General features: G+C 43.7%; 1 protein-coding gene across 5 annotated transcripts in view; it reads left to right on the top strand.

Moving 5' to 3' along the window:
- The first annotated feature begins 2,372 nt into the window (after nt 1–2,372).
- Nucleotides 2,373–21,616, top strand: part of LOC132208866 (utrophin-like) — a 249,157-nt gene continuing 229,913 nt past the window's right edge. For 2 of the 5 annotated variants that reach the window (XR_009444971.1, XM_059644179.1), the window contains exons 1-5: nt 2,373–2,576; nt 6,167–6,328; nt 11,065–11,184; nt 12,697–12,861; nt 17,286–17,398. The gene's annotated coding sequence lies outside the window, so the exon portion shown is untranslated. Of the gene's footprint in view, nt 2,577–6,166; nt 6,329–11,064; nt 11,185–12,696; nt 12,862–17,285; nt 17,399–21,616 lie in introns of those variants that run through there. The other 3 variants (XR_009444972.1, XR_009444973.1, XM_059644177.1) reach the window with 3 other exon arrangements.

Genomic DNA, 21,616 nt, shown 5'->3' with positions numbered 1-21,616 from the left:
GCCTTGCTAACATCCATGTCAACAATATCCACCACTCTATCTTCAATGATCACATTAGTTACCTCCTCAAAAAATTCAATCAATTTAGTAAGACATGACCTGCCCTGCACAAAGCCATGCTGACTGTCCCTAATTGGGCCATGCTGTTCCAAATACAGATAAATACAATCCCTAAGAATTCTGTCCAATAGCTTCCCAATGAACGATGAGAGACTCTCTAGTCTATAGTTTCCTGGATTGACCCGATTTACCTTCTTGAACAGAAGAAGAACATTTAGCAACTTGCTCGTCCTCAGTACATCTCCAGTGGTTACCAAGGATACAAAGATATTGCTGAATGCCCCGACAATCTCCTCTCTCACCTCGCTCAAAATCCTTGAGTAGATACCATTGGGTCCTGAGGACTTATCCACCTTAATGCTCTTTCTTGATCTCAAAATGCTGTTATCGTATGAGCATGCTCCACACAAATCCCACTATCCTCCACACCCTTCGCCTGAGTGAATAGTGATGCACAGTACTCATTTCGGATCTTGCCCATATCCTCTGCTTCCGTACACAAGTTCCCTCCTTTATCCTGAATGATCCTACTTTCTCACTATTTATCCCCTTGTTTTTGATGTATGCACAGAATGCCTTGGGATTTCCTTCAACCCTCCTTGCCAAGGTCATTTCATCGCCCTTTCTTTTTCTGCTTTTTCTAATGTCGACCCTGTTCGATTTTAGTTTCCTAAACCTGACATATTTCTGTTTTTGTCCCTTTTGACTAACTTCACAACCTCCCCAATTATCCAAGGGTCTTTACCTCGCCATCTTTGTCCTTCCTCCTTCCTGATCCTAAACTCATAAGCAGGCCTTTAAACAATTCCCATATGGCAAATGTGACAGCTCCCCCCAATTAACACTCCCCAGCTCCTACCTAAAATTGATATAATTTACTCTCCCCCAAGGTCCTGACTTATCCTTCTTCATAGCAATCTTAAAATTGAAGGAGTTGTGATCACTATTTCCAAAATGCTTTCCCACACTTCTCACCAGTTACCTGACCAGGACAAAGTCCAGCATGGCCCATCTTCTATCCATATACTGTGTCAAGAAACTCTCTTGGATAGACTTAATTAAATTCTTAAGCTCACGGATTCTGTGACAGTCAAAGAGAAGCAGTGAATTTTTCTAACCTCATTTCCAACACCTGGCGCATAGCCTTGCATGGCTTGGATAGCACTTGTACATTTAAAACAAAAATGTAAGGATGATGTTCAGGTAAGGACATGGAATTTTGTCATGTGGTCATATTCTCTCTTGTTGGAGCTGATTGCTGCTTAGCACTTGTGTGGTGCAAATGTTACTTATCGTTTATCAGGCCAAGCCTGATCGTTGTGCAAGTCTCACTGTATTTTCTCATCGTTGATTTCACTGTTGGAAAAGTCATGAATTCTGCTGGACACCTGGACAATATTCAATGAACATTCATGTCTTCACTTTGGTTCAAATGAAGACATGACTTCAACCAGTGCAGGTATCCAGTGAATGCCACTGACTCAATTTTCTATTCGTCTGCTTCACACCACATTCAATCAGAAGTTGGCTTGGTGGAAATGACAGATTGCAGTTTCCTTCCTTTTCAAGCTCAGGATCTCTGATCGTATTTGTGGTAAATCCTGAATGAGGTTATGAGAAGTGTGAGCCTGACGAAAAGTAAACTGAGCCTTAGTGTGCAACTGTTTGACAGCACTGTCATCCAGATGTTGCATTACTTTGCTGATGATTGAGAATACATTGAGGCCATAATTGGTCAGCACAATTTGTCTGACTATTACATGATAGGTCATCTTTCTCTGAAATGTGAGTGTCGCAAGTGTTTAAAAATGTACTGGAAAACATTTACTGTTGGTGTGCTGACCTTGGGGCACATTGTTCCAATACAGTTTGTCGGATGCTGCCAGGTGCCATGGCATTTGCAGTATCCAGAACATTCAGTCTTGTCATTGCGTGAAATAACTTGAATTGCGTGTAAGTTAAGATCTGTGATGCCTCCTCAGGATGAGGGCAAGAAGATCATCCAGACTGATGCTCTGAATGGTTTCATCTGCCTCTTCACCTTTTGTTCGTAACATCTTGTAATAACTGCCATGTAGCCTGATGAGAAACTAAAGCTCATCTTGATTCATTTGCATTCGAAGGTGCCTATTTTTCACAAACAAAAGGACCCATCACTGAGTGGGAAGTATGGAGCATGTTATTGACATCAGTGGTGAGACAATGGTGGATCTTGACCAGAAAACCATTGTTATGTTGGTGAAATGCAAACAAAAATCTATATGATGTAAACTTTATTCTCAGCTAATCCCTTTCTCAAATGACAGCTTCTGATGTTGGTTCCTGGAAAGCCTCCATTGTTGGAGGACGAGAAGCCGTATCCACTTGAAGCAGCACAGGCTTCTGCGATGACTGTGGAAACCACTGCTTATGCCTTGCTTCAAGCATTGTCAAGGAATGATATTGACTATGCAACACCGATTGCGAGGTGGCCAACGATGCAACAGAACTATGGTGGTGGATTTCACTCGACGCAGGTAAATGCTTGAGATCACAAGAACAGGCATTCAGATATTTCCATTGATCATGTTACTAACTGGTGGTTGTTGCTGTTTGCAATCAAACTGGACACTGCATTTTCATCTGCAGGTTTGGTGCATTGGCACAAATTCCAGTTCTTCAGTGGTGTTAATCCTTGGTTAAATTCTGACATGCACTTTGCCTGTGCATCACTTTTCCTTTTGGCATTGTCCTTGAAAAGTGCCTGTTTCTGTAAACCTTCACTTGCTTGTCACAGGATCATTGAGGGACAGCATAATAGAGTGCTATGGCAATGGAACAGACCCTTCAGCAAATTGTATGTGCCCTCACAAGATGCAAGTCCCGAACTATTCTCATCACATTTCCCAGCACTCGACCCAGAGCCTTGTATGCCTTGGCATCGCAAATGCCCAATCACAGACTTGTTAAATGTTATCACGGTTTCTGCCTCTACCACCCACACAGTCGGTGCGTTCCACATTCTCACCACAGGTTGGGTGCAAAAACAAGTAAGTTTCCTCAAGAGATAGTAGGAACTTGCCAATGCTGGAGAATCTGAGAGAGCAAGGTGTCGAACTGGATGAACACAGCGGGCCGAGCAGCATCAGAGAAGCAAGAAAGCTGACGTTTCAGATCGAGACCCTTCTTCAAAACCCAGGGAGGAGAAGGGGATTCTGTAAAAAATAGTGAGAAGTTGGGAGGCAGACAGAAGATGGAGAAAGGAGAAGATAGGTGAACTGTCCCGTGCTGTCCACTCACTGTCCCCTGCTCCAGAATCATAGAATCAGAGAATTGTACAGAATTGAACAAGCACTTCATTCCATTGTGTCTGTAACCACTGAAGCCACACTAAGTTCACATTCGGCTCATGTTCTAGCAATAGGCCTATTGCCTTGAATGTTATTTCATTTTACGTGCTGTACCAACCCTTTTTCTTTCATGTGAAAAGATTATCCACCTCAACTGAAGTCCCAGATAATGAATTCCAACCCCCCAGCACCTTCTGGGTGTCTTTTCTTTCCTGAAATTCCTTCTGAGCTTTTAGCTTAAATGTATGTATCTCTTCCTCTACCACCACCGCCCCCCGACCGACCCCATTATGGACCTTCTTTTTACCTCGCCCCTACCCATATTAATCTAAACAATTTTTTCAGGACCTCCTTCAACCTTCTCTACTCGAAAGAAAACAATCCAACCTTATCCAGATAAAACAGTGATGCTAGAGACAATGGGAACTGCAGATGCTGGAGAATCCAAGAGAACAAAGTGTGGAGCTGGCTGGACACAGCAGGCCAAGCAGCATCTCGGGAGCACAAAAGCTGATGTTTCAGGCCTAGACCTTTAATCAGAGATCGGCAACAGTGATGCTGCCCGGCCTGCAGTGTTCCTCCAGCTCCACACTGTGTGATCTCAGACTCCAGCATTGGCAGTTATTGCTAACGCAAACTTATCCAGACTCTCCAAAGAGTTAAAATGCTTCACCCCCTCAGAACATCCTGATGAATGTCCTCCACACATGCTCAAATGCAAACACCTCCTTTCTATAATGGAGAGACCAGAACTGCACTGAGCACTTCAGCTGGGGCCTAACAAAAGTCCTGTACAGCTCTTGAGCCAGATGCTTTCTGAACTGTCCCTTTAAGCTGCCATTCCATGTTCAGGAATCTGTGGACAAGCACCCCAAGATCACACCATTCCTCTGATCTTCCTAGTGTCCTGGCATTTCTTTGAATGATTCCTTGCCTTGTTAGTTTGTCCAAATTGCCTTATTGATCAGGGTTAACATTCCATCTACCGTTGACCTGCCCATTTGACCAATCTGTAACTTTGGATTCAACTTGCTGTATTTTCCTGGACCCCCCGAGCTTTACCTTCTTTGCCACGCTCCCATTTGGGACCCTGTCCAAGTCTTTGCTGAAATCTATTTTCACTGCATCAACTCCCATCTGCACACTCTGTCACCTCTTTGAAAGAATCATCTAAGTTTGTGAGGCGTGACCTCCCTCTGACAAAGCTATGCTGACGGTCGCTGATCAGACCCCACTTCTTGAAATGGAAATTACGTCTGCCGTTCAGAATTTTCTCCAATATTTTCCTCTCTACTGATGTGATACTCACCGGTCAGTAATACTCTGCTTTTTGTTTGTCACGCATTTTGATAAGTGGAACTATGTTACCTGTTCTCCAGTCCTTTGGTACTTTTGAAAGCTCTGTATGAGGGCGAGTGGAATTTTTTCTCTCATCTCCCTGGGCATCGTGGCATACACCTCATCCAAACCTGGGATTTGTCCAATTTTAAATTCACCAAAACACCTAACATCTCCCCAGTCTCTGTTAATTCTGTCCGAGAATTGTGTGCTCCTTCTCACATGTAAAAGCTGATGTGAAATTCTCGTTTAACACCTGACATTGCCCTCCAGTTCAAACCGTTCATTTGCCTCTTCATCCCTAATGAGACCTGGTTTTCCCTGGGTTTTCTCTTTCCCTCTGAGACACTTGTAGAAGATTTTGAGATTCTCCCTCATCCTAATCTTGGTCACCAGTGTTCTGTTGCCCTGTATTTGTTCTCTGATTTGCTGTGACGAGATGCCCCTGCACACTATACATCATCATCATCATGGTGGTTTCTCGCAGATATGGATGACACTCTCCCACTCTCAGGCTGAATTGACCGCCGGCTGCACAGACCGATGCAGCTACCATCGGCTCTGTTGCACTCGGGGCAGAAGGCAGTCGTGGGAAGGGGTGAGGGAGGTGTTGGTGTGGCTGCATGGCTTCCGCTGCTTCCAAAGGCAAGCCGCAAAGTGTTTGATGCCTTCCCAGGTGCTCTTCAGGCTTTGGGCCGTCTTAGGCCGGCGATTCCCAGGTGTCTGCAGGAATGTCGCACTTCACCATTGAGGACTTGAGTTTATCACCGAGTGCTTCCTCTGCACATCTGGGTCTCGCCTGCTTTTTTGAAGCTGGGATGAGAACATGGGGAGAGTCTCGTGTCAGTCATACAGATGAAGTGTCCAGCCCATTGTAGCTGATCGAGGATGGTCAGTGCCTCAGTGCTGGGGATGTTGGCCTGGTTGACGTTAGTGCGTCCACAGGGGCTCTTGTTCCCTTGATGACTGTTATACACCTCCCTATTCCTTTTTATCTGGTCAAAGAACAAAGAAAATTACAGCACAGGAACAGGCGCTTCGGCCCTCCAAGCCTGCGCCAGATCCTATTGAAAGTAGCGTGTTGATGCATTTGTGTAATGATTGTGTTTTGTTTGAGTCCTAACATTCAAAGCAGTGTAAGAATGTCTTTGTGCAGCAGGCAAGGTGTCATGAGATTGAGCCTTCATGCACTTGCAAGATGTTGAAAATTTGCCATTATTTATTAAAACACTGATAAATTTCCATGATCAACATTTCTGTTACACTGCAATGATTATCCCGTGGCATGTAAAATCAGAAAGATTCGATAAAATGAGACTGGGTCATGCCCTAGTCTTGCGGAGTTGGGTCAGCATGCAGGGAGAATGTTTGCATTTCATGTATGTGGAAGTACTGAAATATTTCCATGAAACTAAAAGTCACTTTTCCCTTCATTGAAGGACACAATCATTGCCTTGGAAGCTTCATCATAATATGACATTGCATTTCTGAAGAGGGAAGAAGAAATCAACATGCAAATTCAATTCCATGGTTTTGGAAGTCCCATTGAGAACACGATTCATGTGCGCTGGCATAATGCTCTGACCGAGAAAGAATCGAAGGTGAGTTTGTAGTTTGGAAGATCGCAGCAATTTATGCATCAACTTCTTCATCAATAATGTTCCATTGCTTTCAAACTGCATTTTCCACTCTGCAAGATAATAACTGTTAGAACAAGCAACAGGATGGGTAGATGGGCTATGGGGAATGCAATGGCACAAAACCCAATCCATTCGACAACATATTTCAGATATGTCGACAAATTAAATATTCCAGCAGAGGGATAAAACAAGGAAGATGAGAGTGAGGAGGCAAGAGTTCTGATGACAAAAGAACACGAACTTAACTTGATCCATTTGAGCAAAAAAGCAGGCACACAAACAAATAATCAGCTAACAATGCACATGTGCAACGGAGGCTACAGGGGGACTAAGAATGCCGAATTGTTGTCATGCGTATTGCTGAAAGGGTGATTGAAACAGATTCTGTGGTAAATTTGAAGAAATACAGATAATGCATCTCAGGATGTTGGAGAAAGAACATTTATGGACTGAGGCAAATTGTATTGCCCTTTTCAGGAGTTATTTGGGTCAAAATGAATTCAAAGACTTTCTTCTGTGCTGAAAGCTTTAGTTTAGTTGCAGCTGGATCACAATTTCTGTTCCTGGTAGTATTTAGCAAACTGTTAAAAGTGAATGTCACTGCACAGAATTCCAAACATGACTCCAATCAGTAGAGAAAATATCCAAGGGGTATGATGAGTTGTATCCTCTCATGTTGAACAATGCAGCTACAGATACAATGGAGGCACTGATGATAATCTTCCAAGAATCCTTAGATCGTGGAAAATTCTCAGAGGATTGAAAGATTGTGAACATAACACCTTTATTACAAAGATACTTCAATAAAATAGTGAGCAAGTATTGCCAATTTAGGTCAACCTGGGAAGATGTTCATGCCGGCAATGAAAGATGAAATAACAGGGTACTGAGTGTGCTATAACATCCTACAGAGTTAACATCCTTTCAGAAAGGGGAAATAATACTTGACAAACTTGCTACAGTGCTTTGAGAAGGAAACAAACATTACTGACGAAGGACCACCAGTTGATGTCGTACATTGAGATTTCAACAAAGCATTTGATAAGGTACAGCTCATAAGGTGTCTCAAAAGAAAAGAGCCCACGTGTTCAAGCGTAGTATGTTAGGATGGACAGAGGACTGCATCGTACATAGAAGTAGAGTCGTAGCAGCAAGATGGTAACTGACAAGTCATGTACGGCCACAGAGCGAATGCCGCGGATGCCATACACCTCATGTTGACTGGGTTGATTTCGGAAATGGCGGCGGGGATTGCCATGCTTAGGAAAGCTGGGCGGGCTGGGACGACATTCATTGGAGTTTATAAGATTGAAACAAATCTTATTTTTTCAACATTTAAGATGCTTAAGAGGCTTGATAGTGTATATCCGTAGAGATTACTCCCATTGTGAAAGATTTTACGACCAGAGGCCACATTTTCAAATTGGTTGCCTATTAATTTAGGGGAAGAATTACTTCTTTCAGGTTGTAGCAATCTATTGAACACTTTGGCAGAGAAGGTTTTAGAGGTAATGCCATTAATTATATGCTCGGCTGAGATGGCCAGGTTAATTGTTAAATCAAGGAACAACGACAATGAGAAAAGGGTAGTCTTTACAGCGGAAGATACTTCAAGGATCCCCTTATTACTAAAGAATACAGGGAGGAATTAAACACATCACTACCACACCATCACTACCATGAGAGAAGTTGTAGTAGACAATCTAATGGAGTAAAAGCAGATTAGACTCTTTGCCGTGATGGTTTACTTTCTAAGATTCTGAACAATGAGCTTCAGAGTCGGTGTATGCATTGATTGTAATTTCCCAAAAAGTTTTAGATTCGAGAGTAGCATCTGAGGGCTGGAAAAATGCTGATGTGACATTCCTATTTAAAAAGGAGAGAGGCAAAAAGAAGATAACTACAACCGAACCAGCCTAACATCTATTGTTGGAAATATGTGGTGATCAACTGTGAAGAAAATAATAGCAGGACATTTGGAAAATCAGAATCTAATCAAACAGAATCACCACAGCCTGCTGAAAGAGAAATTATGTCTGGCTAATTTGTTTTGGTTTTTGGAGGAAGTTTTGGAAGGAGAATTAATAGAGGAAAACCAGTAAATGTGTTGTGTTTGGACTTGGAGAAAGCATTTGAGAATGTACTCAAAAGTAATAAGCTGAGAGCTGAGGTTTTGAAGGTAGTATATTGCGATGGTTCAGTATGCTTTGCATGTTCTGGAAGGAGAGATCACATCTCGAGTGAAATGCACCAAATGAATATATATTTTGGGGAACTTGGTGGCAATGTGGCAAGTCAGCGCAGAGGGTAAGAGGTGCCATTTGCTTGCTTTTTTTTGCCTGATAGTTCGTAAGCAGTTTTTGTTGAGACAGGGTGAATTGAAGCCAGAATCAGGGACCGAGAGGGTGAACCAGGTTCATTGGTTGGTGATCGCTACTGGTTTAAGAATCTATTATCGGTAGCTTTCAGATTGAAAGTAAATCGGAGAAATATTTACAGGCTACAAACTAAAAGACCAGAATGTTTTCAAATCAAATTAAGATCCAAGTAATTGAAATGGAGATGCCAGGCCAGATGATGATTTATTCCTACATGACGGGGGAGTGGTCAGACCCCATACTCCAGCTCAGGGTTGATGAACTGGAATCTCAGTTTTGACCAATCAACAAATCATGTGGGGCAGAGTTACCAGGGAATGCTGTGCTTCAGGAGTCAGTCACACACCTTAGATTAACTAGCTGAAACTCGGTCAGTGGCCAGAGACGTGAGAGTGTGACAAAGAACAGGACAGGTGGAAGGATCCAGGATGTAGTGCAGAAGGAACCTTGGCCTTTGATCTTATCTAACAGGTTTGAGATTCTTTCTTCCTGTGTGGATGAGAGTGCAGGGTATAGGGAAGATGAGTAAACTGACTGTAGCACTGTGGTACAGGGGGGACATTCAGGAGGGGATAAAAAGTGAAATGTAGTTATAATCAGAGGTAGTGTAGTTTGGGGAATGAACACTGTTCGTTGTGACTAGGATCGAGAGTCTCGAAAGTAGTGTTGCCTGCCTGGTGCCCAGGTTCAGGATATTCCATCTCGGCTACAAAGGAACTTGAAGTGGGAGGAGTAGAAATCCAGCTTTTGTGGTCCACACAGGTACCATTGATATGGAAGAAAGAGGAAAGAGGTTCTGCTGAGGGATTATGAGCACTGAGGTGCTGAATGAGAAAGCAGAACCAGAATGGTAATAATCTCTGGATTATTATCTGAGCAATTTGGCACGGTGTGAGCATCATTATAGATGCAAATGCATTGTTCAAATGGTGGCATGGCAGAAATGTGTTTGAATTCATGGGACATTGGCATCGGTATGGGGAAGGAGGGAGTCGTTCTGTTGTTATAGGCTCGACGAGAATCATTTTGGGACAAGTATCCTGGCAAAATACAGAGCTCGGTCTTGGGGTAGGGCGTTAAAATAAAAAGTGTGGAGCGGGTGAGCTCAGTTGCATGGAAAATTGTGGAAAGAGTTAGAAGCTGGTAAGTGCTCAGCAAAGTTTCCAGAGCAAGTAATAGGACAAAAAGTATCGAAATGGTCAGGAATCTCACTTCAGCTGCAGCAGATAAGAAAGGTGGCTGTAAATGCCAGACTGAAGATCTTGTATTGAATTGCAGGGAGTGTATGAAACAAAGTGAATGAGTTTGTGGAGCAGATTGAAATTGACAGATACATCACTCTGGGTATCACAGAGAGGTGGTTGTTAGGGGATAAGTGTTGGGAACGAAATATCCAATGATTCATGTCCGATAGAAAGAACAGGCAAGTGGACAGAGATAACAAAGCGTGGAGCTGGATGAGCACAACAGGCCAAGAAGCATCTCAGGAGCGTAAAAGCTGACGTTTCGTGCCGAGACCCTTCTACTTCTGTGTGTTCGTCCTGCTGTGTTCATCCAGCTCCACACTTTGTTATCTTGGATTCTGAAGCATCTGCAGTTCCCATTATCTCCGATACAAATGGACAGAGATGCCAGGGTTGGCTTGTCAGTAAGAAATGAGGTCGCGCTGAAGGAACCACAGCTCTTGTGCTTGTTTATTAATGACTTGGAGGAAAGAGGTGCATGTGCTGTGGCTAAATTTGTAGATGACTGAAAAAATATTTAGAAAGACAAGGCATGGCACAGAAACAGAGATTTACCAGGATGTGACTTGGATCGGAATGTATTAGCTGTAAGGTGGGTTTGGTGGAAATGTTGTGTCATGATAAATGTAATGAGATCAACCATGATCTCAGCGAATGATGGAGGAAATTCAATGGGCCAAATGACTTTTTTTCTGAGTCTTCTTGTTTGACAATGCATTCATGAAGGCGTTTTTTTTTCTCTCTTGGATAAGATTTGAAAATGAAATGTATACACTTCCTTTTCATCTGGGAATAAATAACTGTTCTGAACGATTTCCATTGACGAATAGCAATCTGACAAGCATCACAATGTAAAGAGATTTTTAGCTTCTTTTTAATTGTAAATGTATTCTTTGGAATTAATTCGGCATATATTATTTACGTCTCAGGAAGTATGTTCATCACTGCATCTCAAAAAGTGGTGTGTTGTGTGACAACAGCTTTTTAAAGATCACTTCAATGGTTGTAACACGCATTAAATTACACTGTTGGCCAATCTGTCCATGATTATTTCATTATCTTATGTTTCAAACAGACAAGGAAATATTGGTGATGCAATGAAGAGTTTGATTCTCAAATATAATTGTTGTGAAAGCTTCCGCTTGGAAGAAAGATTCACATCAAGTTGACTGGTCAAGTAAATGGGACACTGACTGTGAGTACTTTGAATGTTCGAGTTATTCCTAAAATGAAAGTTATGACCTTGATGATTTCTCTTTCATGCAGATATGAAGAGACTATTTTAAAATATCCTCTAGGTTAGTGGTTCAGGCATAAAAGTGCAATATGTATATTTAAGTATATACATGTACATGCGTAATCTGAAAAGATAATGAGTATAAATCACTTGTTACAAGGTGAGAATGAGTTATCCAGATAGTAAGAACTGCCAATGTTGGTGTCTGAGATAACACATTGTGGAGCTGGAGGAACACAGCAGGGCAGGCAGCATCAGAGGCTGAGGAAAGGTGAGGTTTTGGGTCAGGACCCTTCCTGAGAAATGGAGGGTGGAAGGGAGCTCAGAAACAAACAGTGTGGAGGGGGAGGAGGTGCTGGGGAAGGTAGGTGGGATGGTGATAAGTGAGTACTATCCAGATTGGAACAGATTTCCCCCAGCGGGTATTGAATATGAATTCCAAATCACTCTCAAAATCTTAGTGACTGTTAACATTCATGTTTTTTGTCTGTGTGTTTCAGTAATTGCATGACAGTTTGAATGGTTCTTTGAGAGTGAGGAACCTATGGACTCTCACACACCAAGATGGAATTTAGTTCAAAGAGTGACTTCAAAATAGTTGCTTGCTTCTAAAATCTTGACCATTTTTGCTGTCCAGTTGAATGAATTTAGCTTCATACTGCTTCAACAGGAATTAGTGTTTAATAGGAACATATTTGTGAAACTTACAGTTCCGTAAGTTTTAGCATAAACTGGTGCAGCCTTTCGGTGCTTGCAAAAAGGCTCACCTCTCCGTTAATACCGAAGGAAAATTGGAGTTTAAAAGTAAGTTCACCCGCTGTCAGGGAATGAAATGATAATGTTGACTCAAATAGAATTTTTAAGAAAGTAATATATTTGTGAAACACTAAACTCCAATTAAAATTTGGATCTGCTTGTTTTACACATGGTTGGATATTGGATTCATTTTAAATGAGGGTGAAGATCACTTTAAATCCAGCATATTTGTGAAGAAAAGAAATAGCATGTCAAATAAAATTAACTGCATGACTCTACATAGCCCTATATGTAGAATTTCGTTCTGAACTATGAGACAGTTATGATCCCGTACTCCCTCAGTGCTCATGGCAAGAGTAAGACTCCTGTTTGACGTGCTATGCACTGCATGGAATGGTGGCGACATCAGATTCATTGATGCTTGAGAATCAAAAGAATATGACGATAAGATTTAAAATCAAAATCTCATTGAACACTTCAAGGAATGTATTACAGGAAGGTGGGGAAAGCATGTATGACTAATAGAAGGTGGTGGCACAGATCAAGTAGACCTGTGTGCTAAAACTTATGACAAATTTCACATTGAATGGAACAGTTTAAACAGGCTGGAGGAAGCAGACATGCCAGCTCAAACTTGTTGAATTTGTGCATTCTGTTCGTAAACATCAGCAAAATTGTGGGAAACATGTTTATTCTTTCTCTTTTATTGCACAGAACCATACAATTAGACTGTTTTGATGAGGAACTTAAAGATTACGAGTCCCGTCCGTTTGACTCAGAGTTTGGTACCATAGGTTGGTACGATCTTCGTTGGAGAAGGAAAAGGGATGTTCCAGATACAGAAAATAGTCAAACCATTTACTACAAAGTCCGTTTCTGGTTAGTATTAATTAATGCAGTTCACATTTTTAGATCGATATGATTGCACAATGGAGTCAATAAGAAAATTCCATCTGATATTCCACAAATTTTAAGTGGATATTAAAGCCGCTGATTTCTTTTTCATGCTGTCTGCTGCTTTTAAGAATGGTTGTCTTACTGTCGAAATGTTTAGCTTTGACTCCATGGCTTCTTCCATTAGCTCACATTGAAACACATGTTTCTTAAGCCAAAAATGTACGTTTACCCGGTGTAGCTCGACCAACCTTCCCCTGTGGTCGTTCCCCTGAAATCCCCTGCGGTCGCTCCCCTGAAAAACAAGTATACCGTTTTGGATACTGTTCCGGGGGATGACTTACCAGGGGCATGCAGTAGGGTGCAGGTCTCTGGCACAGAGTCTGTCCCTCTTGCACAGAAGGGAAGCGGGGATAGGAAGAGAGTGATAGTCATTGGGGACTCAATAGTTGGAGGGACTGACAGAAGATTTGCCGGGAACGAAAGAGACTGACGATTGGGGTGTTGCCGACCAGGAGCCAGGGTCCGTGATGTCTCGGATAGTGTGTTTAGGGTCCTGAGGGGAGAGGGTGACCAGCCCCAAGTTGTGGTCCACGTAGGCACCAGCGACGTAGGTAGAAAGAGGGATAGGGATGCCAGGCAGGATTTGAGGGAGCTAGGGTGGAAGCTGAGAGCTGGAACAAAGAGCGTGGCCATCTCTGTTTGTCACCCGTACCACGTGATAGCGAGGCAAAGAACAGGGAGAGATTTCAGCTGAAGACGTGGCTGCAGGGATGGTGCAGGTGGGAGGGCTTCAGGTACATGGACAATTGGGGCTCATTCTGGGGAAGGTGGGACCTGGACAAACAGGACGGTCTCCACTTGAACCAGAGGGGCACAAATATCCTGGGTGGAAAATTGGCTAGTGCCATTCGGGTGGATTTAAACGAGCTCAGAAGGGGGATGGGAAACTGAGGTGTAGTCCTAGTACACAGGAGGATGAGCGTAGGGAGGACATGGTCAGGACCTCACTGTCACAGGAGTGTGCTGGCAGACAGCAAGCTGGATTGAAGTGTGACGACTTTAATGCCGGGAGTATCCGGAATAAGTTCGGTGAGGTTGCAGCTTGGATAGGTACCTGGGACTTCGATGTTGTGGCCATTTCGGAGACATGGATAGAGCAGAGTCAGGAATGGATGTTGCAGGTTCCAGGGTTTAGATCTTTGATTAAGGTCTGGGAAGGTGGTAAAAGAGGGGGAGGTGTGGCTTTGTTGGTCAAGGACAGTATAACGGCGGCTGAAAGAACCTTTGAGGACTCGTCTACCGAGGTGGTATGGGCTGAGGTTGCCAAGGAAGGTTTGTCGACTGAGTCAGTATGGGTGGAAGTTCGGAACAGCAAGGCAGCAGTCACCTCACTGGGAGTTTTCTACGGCCCCCAAATAGCAGTTGAGAGATCAAAGAACTCATTGGCCGGCAGATAGTTGAAAAGTGCAAACATAGCAGGGTTGTTGTTCAGGGTGACTTCAACTTTTCCAATATGGATTGAAACCTCCTGAGTGCAGATGGTTTGGATGGTGCCGTTTTTGTCAGGTGTGTTCAGGAGGGTTTCCTTACTCAGTACGTGGACAGGCCGACGAGGCGGGAGGCCATTTTGGATTTGGTGCTCGGCAATGAGCCAGGACAGGTGTCAGATATCGTGGTGGGAGAGCACTTTGGCGACAGTGACTACAACAGCCTCACATTTACCATAGCCATGGAAAGGGAATGGAGCAGTTACCAGGGGAAGATATTTAACTGGGGAAAAGGAAACTATGATGCTATCAGACAGGAGTTGGGAAGTACAGATTGGGAGCAATTGTTCCACAGAAAGGGCACAGCAGACATGTGGAGCTGTTCAAGGAGCAGTTGTTGCGAGTGATGTATGAATTTGTTCCTCTGAGACAGGTAAGAAGGGGTAAGATTAAGGAGCCTTGGATGACGGGTGCAGAGGTGCTTCTTGTCAAAAAGAAAAAGGCAGCGTACGTAAGGTGGAGTAAGTGAGGGTCTAGCACAGCTTTAGAGTATTACAGGCCCTGCTCGGAAGGAGCTCAAAAGATATTGCCTGTACAATTGTTACCTGTTACAACCTTTGCGTCCACGCTTGCTCATTCAATGGTGTCAAGATGCCAGCAGTGAGTGTACCTTCTCCATCCCCTAATGCCGTCAGCTCACACAAGACATAGTCCTTACTTAAAATCTTCTGATCAAACAAAGTTCATTGTTTTGGACATTTTAGTTACCTGTCATGAAACGAAAACTGATTCTGACTGGCGTGAACTGCAGTGCAAATGAATATAATCTGCGAAACGAGATTCCTTATGGGCTTGCATCCGCTAGAAATGATTGCTTTTCAAAGACGTTGCATACATACATTTATTTCTCCTATCACCTTAGATTATATTTTTGTTTGTGCGTGTTGTGTGGGCTTCCAGTCAGGCCCATAAACACAGGTTGATGCAGTCACTGTTATAACACAGTATTGAAGGAGAATTTGTGATCTTTGGAGTTTCATTCCAGTGTATGAAGGAGTGCATCATCAAACCACTCCAGATCTCTACTGGTGACTATATTGTTGCAAGTTTTCAAGTGTTACCGATGGTCACATAAAATATGGCCTTTTTGTTGTTGCGCTGTTCATCTTAACTGCACCATATCTAGTATTTAGGCTTGGAAACAATTTCTATTTTTTTGATTTACTTATTCAAAATCATTTATGATTGTTGTCATGATATCTACGATATGTTATTTTGATTGGACATAGAGGATTGGATCTGTCTTACCCCAACTATTAATGGAAATAATGTATGCGCTTATAAAACCCCTTCTGGGCAAGGTAGTTGCTCAGTGGTTAGAGCTGCTCATGCACTGGGGAGCCAATTGAGATTCCAGTCTTGGGTAACGATCTGTGTGGAATTGACATGTCCTCCCCGCGTCTGCGAGGGGCTTCTGCCAGGTGCTGCAGTTTCCTCCCATTGTTCAAAGATGTGCAGGTCCTTATATGTGATTTGTGAAGCATTTCTTAAATGTTTCAATCCTGCCAGCATCCAGTGCCTTGGACAAAATAACTGGAGGTGAATAAAAGATACTGTGCCTTTTGACACCATTTCCTGCTGGATTTTCATCAATCCTGCTTTATATCGGTGACAACTTCCATGACCTTTTTTGATGCTCTGTCTGAATTGACAGTCTAGTTCCAAATATTTGTTGTGTAGTATTACAAGGTCTCTGTTACAGCATACCCATGAATGCCCACTTCAAAAGATACTTCCATATCATAGAATCCCTACAGTGTGGAAACAAGCCCCTTTTGACCCAACAAGTCCACAGCCACCCTCCAAAGAGCATCTCACCCTGACTCATTCCCCGACCCTTTCCTCAGTAACCCTACATTTCCCATGACTAACACACCTAATCTACACATCCCGAAACACAATGGGCAAGTTTGGCATGGCCCATACAACTAGCCTGCACATCTTTGGACAGTGGGAGGAAACCAGAGCACCCAGCAGGAACCCATGCAGGCATGGGCAGAATGTACAAACTCTGCACAGAAAATCACGCAACGGTGGGATCGAACCTGGGTCCCTGGCGCTGTGAGTCAGCAGTGCTAACCACTGAGCCACCGTGCTGCCCTTGGAGTTAGACAGAGCTTGCTTGTTCTTGGGTGGCCTCAAACTGCCAACCTCCACTTAGTGGCAAAAGTGCTGACCAACTGCACTCATCTTCACTGGTTTTTGCTTTGTATCATTGAATTCAATCCTTCAAACTCTATGATAAATATTTAACTTTCCATTGATATGTGAACCTTGTTTTTAGTACACAGTATTGGTTTATTATGTTTCATTGGTACATCATGAATACTGTATGTATATGCAAATGGGCAAGTTGGTAATGATGCAGTCCGCAGACCTGGAGGATAATAACACTGTCCTTCAATCGCCCACGATGCCCTCTGCAAATTGGTAGAAAACAAAAATTTCTATAAAATTCATCTCTCCTCCCGTCAGTCGATCAAAATTAATTCAGAATTTTGTACAGGCCAATAACTGTAAGATTACACGGGCCTAAACAAATCTACTGGCTCATATTAGTTAAGTAAAGTGAAAGGGCAACAATAGAGGCAGTAGGAACTGCAGATGCTGGAGAATCTGAGATAAGAAGGTGTAAAGCTGGATGAACACAGCAGGTCAAGCAGTATCATCCAGCTCTACACCTTGTTATCTCAGATTCTCCAGCGCCAATTTTCTGAAGTAGGGTCTCGTCCCGAAACATCAGCTTTCTTGCTCCTCTGATGCTGCTTGGCCTGCTGTGTTCATCCAGCTCTCCACCTTGGGCAACAATAGAGTATGCTTTAAGTCACTAGATATGTTACGTGGGTTTGTCTTCCTTAGGGTGGAGTTAGTGGAACCGAAAAAGATGTCTCCCTCACAGCGTTTGTGACAAAAGAGTTGCATTGTTCCTTGGCGGCCTTTCAACAGAAGAATATTCAGAGATTTCACGAGTGGTAAGAATGTCACTTCTTTTACTTCTCTTTATCTCACTTTTTCCAAAATTGGAAAATAGATTTTAGAAATAACATCGAGCTGATGAAGTGTGAAAACAAGAATAATTCCAAGCAGTGGTGGGAGTTGGTCAGTGAGGTGGGAGGAGTGGATAGGTGGGAGAGAAGGCGGACAGGTCATGGAGGCGGGGATGAGTGGAGGAACTCGTCTTGGGATGAGGCTGACGGGTGGGGAGATTTTGAGGGTGGCAAAGTCCATATTGAGGCCATTGAGTTGGAAGCTCCCGAGGCGGAATATGAGGTGCTGCTCCTCTAGTTTCTGGGTGGTGTGATTGTGACACTGGAAGAGGCCCAGGATGGACATGTCGTCCACGGAGTGGGAGGGGGAGTTGAAGTGATGCAATGATTTGGATATGAAAATAGGTGTGGTTAGTAAGTTTCCCAATGATTGAAGGTGTAGTAGCCAGCCAAGAAGGTCACCTCAGAATGCAATGGGACATTGACAAGGGCCAATAAACTGAGGAGTGGCAGATGGAGTTGAAGTTAGACAAATGTGAGGTGCTACATTTTGGAAAGGCAAATCAGGGCAGCACGTATACACTGAAGGTTGTGGGGAGTGTTGCTAAATAAAGAGACACTGGAGTGCAGTTTCGTAGTTCCATCAAAGTACAGCCACCGGTAGAAAGGATATGAAGGAGACATTTGGTGTGCTCGCCTTTATCGGTCAGTGAATTTAGAATAGGAGTTAGGAGATCACTTAGCATCCATGTAGGACGTTGGTTCAGCTGCTTTTGGAATACTGCAATCGCTTTTGGTCTCCTTGCGAGAGGAAGGATGTCGGCGCAACATTGAGGGCCGAAGGGCCTGTTCTGCGCTGTATTGTTGTATGTTGTAAACTTGAAAGGGTTCAGAGAAGATCTACAAGGATGTTACCAGCATCGGAGGTTGGAGGTATACCGTGGGCTTGAACAGGCAGCGATTACTTGGAACTTTGGAGTTCAGGGCTGACCATATAGAAGTTTATACAATTACGAGGGACGTGGATAGAGCGAACAGCCAAGATCTTTTCCCCGGGTTGCTGGAATCCAAAACTGGAGAGAATAGGTTGAAAATGAGAGCGGGAAGATTTGAAATGGACCGGATTTTTTTCATAGTGGTGCATGTATGGAATGAGCTGCCAGAGGAAGTGGTGGAGGCTTGTACGTTTAAAAGGCATGTGGATGGGTATATGAATAGGATGGGTTGAGAGGAATATGGGCCAAATGCTGGCAAATGGGACTAAATTAATTTAGGATATCCGGTCAACATAGACAAATTGGGCCAAAGGATCTGTTTCCCTACTGTACATCTCTCTGACTCGAAGTGTCTTTTTTCTGAACCACGTGGCCCATAATTAGAAAAACTTGAATCAGGATTTGGGAATGTGACAATTCTAATTGGATCTGTTTGATGAAATTAACTCTGTAGGTAATGGTGGTTGAATTATGATTTATAAAATTTGAGTTTATTGCAGCATCTTATAGATTAGAGGAGACACATGTAATCAAAATTGAAAATCAAAACTTGGTAAAATTTTGCATTGGAAATACATGACCAGCCATTGGAGGAGATTCATGATCATTGCATTCAAGTGAGAACAACAAATGCGATTCAGTGACTCAGTGAAATGGGATGCAGTGACTGAGATAAATGGGATGCAGTGACTGAGGTAAATGGGATGCAGTGACTGAGGTAAATGGGATGCAGTGACTGAGGTAAATGGGATGCAGTGACTGAGTGAAATGGGATGCAGTGACTGAGATAAATGGGATGCAGTGACTGAGATAAATGGGATGCAGTGGCTGAGGGTAATGGGATGCAGTGACAGATGGAAATTGAATGCAGTGAGAGAGTGAAATTGGATGCACTGACAGATGGAAATGGGATGTAGTGACTGAGAGAAATGGGATACAGTGACTGAGGGAAATGGGATGCAGTGACTGAGTGAAATGGGACGCAGTGACTGAGGGAAATGGGATGCAGTGACTGAGGAAATGGGATGCAGTACCTGACGGAACTTGAATGCAGCATCAGATGAGAAAAGGGATGCAGTGACTGTGTGAAATGGGATGCAGTGACTGGGTGAAATAGGATGCAGTGAATGAGTGAAGTGAGATGCAGTGACTGATGGAAAGGAGATGCAGTGACTGAGTGAAATGTGATGCAGTGACTGAGTGAAATGTGATGCAGTGACTTTTGGAAATGGGATGCAGTGAGTGATGGAAATGGGAGGCAGTGATTGAATGAAATGGGTGCAAGTGACCGTGGAGATGGGATGCAGTGACTTGGGGAAAGGAGATGCAGTGACTGTGGAAACGGGATGCTGTGACTGAGGGTAACGGGTTGAGGCGGCTAAGTGAAATGGGACGCCGTGTCTCTGTGAAATGTGATGCGGAGACTGTGGGGAAATGGATGCAGTGACTGAATGAAATGGGATGCGTTGACTGATGGAAAGGAGATGCCGTCACTGTGGGAAGTGGCATGCAGTGACTGAGTGAAATGGGAAGCTGTGAATGAGTGAAATGGGATGCCGTGACTGATGGAAATGGGATGCAGTGACTGATGGAAATGGGATGCAGTGACTGATGGAAATGGGATGCAGTGACTGAATGAAATGAGATGCAGTGACTGAGGGAAATGAGATGCACTGATATCGGGAAATTGGATGCACTGGGTGAGTGACATGTGATGCAGTCACTGAGTGAAATGGGATGCACTGGCTGAGAGAAATGGGATGCAGTGACTGAGGGAAATGGGATGCAGTCACTGAAGGAAATGGGATGCAGTGACTGAGGGAAATGGGATGCAGTGACTGAGTGAAATGGGAAGCTGTGAATGAGTGAAATGGGAAGCTGTGAATGAGTGAAAGGGGATTTTGTGACTGAGTTAAAGGAGATGCTGTGACTGAGGGAAATGGGATGCACTGTCTCAGTTCAATGAGATTCACTGTCTCAGTTAAATGGGATGCAGTGACTGAGTGAAATGCGATGCAGTGACTGTGGGAAATGGGTTGCAGTGACTGCAGGAAAGGATTGCAGTGACACTGGGAAAAGGGAGGCAGTGACTGAGGGAAATGGGATGCAGTGACTGAGTGAAAGGGGCTGCTGTGACTGAGTGAAATGGGATGCAATGACTGAGGGAAATGGGAGGTAGTGACTGAGGGTAATGGGACGCAGAGACTGAGTGAAATAGGATGCACTGTCTCAGTTGAATAGGATTCACTGTCTCCGTTAAATAGCATGTAGTGACTGAGTCAAATGAAATGCTGTGACTGAGTGAAATGGGAAGCAGTGGCTGAATGAAATGGGATGCAGTGGCTGAGTGAAATGGGATGCAGTGACTGAGGGAAATGGGATGCGCTGACTGAGTGAAATGGGATGCTGTGACTGAGGGAAAGGAGACGCAGTGACTGTGGGAAATGGGTTGCAGTGACTGAGGAAAATGGGAGGCAGTGATTGAGTGAAATGGGATGCAGTCACTGAGTGAAATGTGATGCAGTGGCTGAGTGAAATGGGATGCAGTGACTGAGGGAAATGGCATGTGCTGACTGAGGGAAATGGGATGCAGTGACTGACTGATATGGGATGCAGTGGCTGAGTGAAATGGGATGCAGTGGCTGAGTGAAATGGGATGCAGTGGCTGAGTGAAATGGGATGCAGTGACTGAGGGAAATGAGATGCATTGACTGAGGGAAATGAGATGCATTGACTGAGGGAAATGAGATGCATTGACTGAGGGAAATGAGATGCATTGACTGAGGGAAATGAGATGCATTGACTGAGGGAAATGAGATGCATTGACTGAGGGAAATGAGATGCATTGACTGAGGGAAATGACATGCAGTGACTGAGGGAAATGACATGCAGTGACTGAGGGAAAAGAGATGAAGTGACTGTGGGAAATGGAATGCTGTGACTGAGGGTAATGGGATGCACCGTCTCAGTTCAATGAGATTCACTGTCTCAGTTAAATGGGATTCAGTGACTGAGGGAAATGGGATGCGCTGACTGAGTGAAATGGGATGCGCTGACTGAGTGAAATGGGATGCAGTGACTGAGGGAAATGGGATGCAGTGACTGAGGGAAATGGGATGCAGTGACTGAGGGAAATGGGATGCAGTGACTGAGGGAAATGGGATGCAGTGAGTGATGGAAATGGGAGGCAGTGATTGAGTGAAATGGG

Source organism: Stegostoma tigrinum, unplaced genomic scaffold (genome assembly GCF_030684315.1).
Source record: "Stegostoma tigrinum isolate sSteTig4 unplaced genomic scaffold, sSteTig4.hap1 scaffold_55, whole genome shotgun sequence".
Classification (NCBI taxonomy): Eukaryota; Metazoa; Chordata; class Chondrichthyes; order Orectolobiformes; family Stegostomatidae; genus Stegostoma; species Stegostoma tigrinum.
The sequence above is the reverse complement of the archived record's forward strand: the minus strand, read 5'-3'. Positions and strand labels throughout refer to the sequence as shown.